The sequence below is a fragment of the Dermacentor variabilis genome, chromosome 5 (assembly GCF_050947875.1).
Source record: "Dermacentor variabilis isolate Ectoservices chromosome 5, ASM5094787v1, whole genome shotgun sequence".
Taxonomy (NCBI): domain Eukaryota; kingdom Metazoa; phylum Arthropoda; class Arachnida; order Ixodida; family Ixodidae; genus Dermacentor; species Dermacentor variabilis.
In genome coordinates, this window is record NC_134572.1 from 30900730 (window position 1) to 30903255 (window position 2526).

Consider the following 2526-nt stretch of genomic DNA (forward strand, 5'->3'; position numbering starts at 1 on the left):
CAATATATAGCTATATTATCGAATAAAGTTATGTGCGTGTTTTGAGCTTAGGTGTAATCGCCCTGTGCGCCGACAAGATCACAGACAATATCAAAATGACAACACCGAGCATCGGACAGTCCATCTGACGCTTTAGTGAAAGAAATGATACCACTCTGGCTGGCTAACTCCGCCTATAGCGACACAAGTATATCACTACCATAAAGAGGTACGACAAGTATAAAACATTACAGGCATGTGCTCAGACGAAATTGCACCACCTGCAGTTCTGTATTTGCGTATGCATGTGGGCGTCTCCATCGAATGCCGCCCGGATATTCATGTGGGCTAAAGTATACAGTATGTACATGGCGCTGGAAGAAAAGGAGGAAAAAAAGAGAAAATTTATTATAAATAAAAGTTGGTGCTTTGTAGGTGCGACACTGCGAACTTTTTACAGCGTACTTTCATCGTGACTAAGTTCGGAAGGGCTTATCTTTGCTGCGACGCCGTCATGCGACGCACGCCACATTTATGACTCTGAACATGTTGCACCCGCCGCACATGCCACGCAGTCGAGTAAAAGTTTTCGTGGTGAATCCTGCTTCAAAAAGGCCATGGCCCTATTCCAGATCTGTCAACCAAAATTTACGACCAACTACGCGCGAGGCAAAGACGTCTACGTGCTTCCGGCACGTGGACCAGCCTTTTTTTTATACTGTTTTTCGTCAACGGTATAAAAGATGACTGCATTCGGCATCCATTATATCACTAGAGAGAAGCCACAATTGGGCATCTTCTTTTCTGAATGGCCAGAGAGATTTCGTTTGGCATCGCGGCAATGAAGCCTGGAACTCTGCTTGGCGTTGCTACCTTTGCCTTCTTCGTCTGCGTGATGGTCAATATTCTCTTCGACTGCGGTGAGGAAACAATCAACCTCTCCAAAAGCGGAGATGTTTTGCCATCTTAAATAGGCCTCTCTTGAAATGCATCCATAAAGCGTTTTAAAATTCCAGTGTAAGGGCTTACGAAAACAGAGTGCTACTATATAGGTGAACTTGTATGGCATAGCCAACACAACCGTGATTTTATTCAGATGAACATCTCTTCTGCTCAGCCGCTACAGAGGTAAAGGCATTGGTGATATAATTAAACCGCACTTAAGCTGCGCAAAATTTGTATGAGAACATATAAAATGCGTTGAAGACCACCATGAGGGAAACCTTATATTTGCTTTTCTTTTGCAGTGACGATAACGTACATTACAACCCTTGTGGTTGATCAGCATAGATATGGCGTGTTGCTGCTTAGTACGAGGTCACGGGCTGGGCTCCCGCCTTCAGTGGCATGGTTTAGGCATAGGCTAAACACAAGAGCACTCGTGTGTTGAGCTTTTGGTGCCCGGTAAATAATCCGAAGTGGTTAGAATTATTTCGGAGCACCTTACTCTCGCATAGCCACTGTGGTGGTTTCTAACATTGAACCTCATCAGTAACATAGCACACTGCAGGAGAGGCCATTTATAATGAGAAATAGGACGGTACTGTCGCAGCGCAGAGAAAGCTGGACCAAACCTTGCATACTACCAGCAAGAGCACTCGATTACTCAGTATACATATTTTTGTTTGTGATCGTTCGCAAGGCGATTTTTGCAGTTCCAGTTGGTGGTAATTACGTAACGACCACTGGTTAACTGACGTTCATATTTTTCTTTAAAGCGTAGATATGTTATTGGCCGGGCTGTAGAAACTCATTTCTTTATATTTTTCTTGATGCCTTTGTTTCATAACACAAGGAAAATCTTATTTGAATATTGGCCAGGCTATCTTAATTAATCATAGATAAAAGGCTTGCAAAGGAGTAAATAAATGCTATCATTTTCCCATGCAGCAAATGCGCAGAAAGAGGTGACCACCACGTGTTTCGTCGACAGAGGTAAAGAAGACTGCAGCCGTTACAAACCAGACATGAAGACGTGCGACGACCTGAAGTGCGAGCAGCAAAATGAGATCTGTTGCTTGAAAAATTGCAACATGACCCATTTCTGCTTGCGGGAAACAATTTAACGGCAGATCCATGAAGACGTACAAGTGGTATACGGCTCTCACTGAAAGCTCCGCATATAATCCGGAATAAAGGTTCACGCTTGGTTTGGGCTTTCTACTGATTATGTAGCTTTCATTCTGAAGGGATGGTGTTCAGAACGGGAACCACCAGCATCCCTGGCCACCACGTGTTGGGAAAATGTGATAAAGTGTCATCTTCCAAGAAAATCTAATTGCAGGAGGAACAAACTGGGCATCTGCCGAGAAATGTTGTTGTACACTGCTAATTTTACGAAAAACGTTGCTACGTTTATGAGCAGCCACAGTGAATTGGAGGATGTGAAGCTACATTACTGGGCACGAGGTTACGGGTTCAACCCCGATCATGGCGGCTGGACTCAACTGAGGATCGGATAAAAATGCATCCGCGCATCGGCCATTAGTTGCACACTAAGGAATCACAGGTTTTTCCAAAATCCAAATAGCTCCACTGCGGTGTCTC

The 2526-nt window shown here is 44.1% G+C and overlaps 1 long non-coding RNA gene across 1 annotated transcript; it reads left to right on the top strand.

Annotated features, from left to right (window-relative positions):
• Positions 1–723: 723 nt before the first annotated feature.
• Positions 724–2146, top strand: LOC142581829 (uncharacterized). Its single transcript, XR_012828302.1, has 2 exons — positions 724–899; positions 1870–2146. It is a non-coding gene; the product is annotated as an uncharacterized LOC142581829 (long non-coding RNA).
• The last annotated feature ends 380 nt before the right edge of the window (positions 2147–2526 follow it).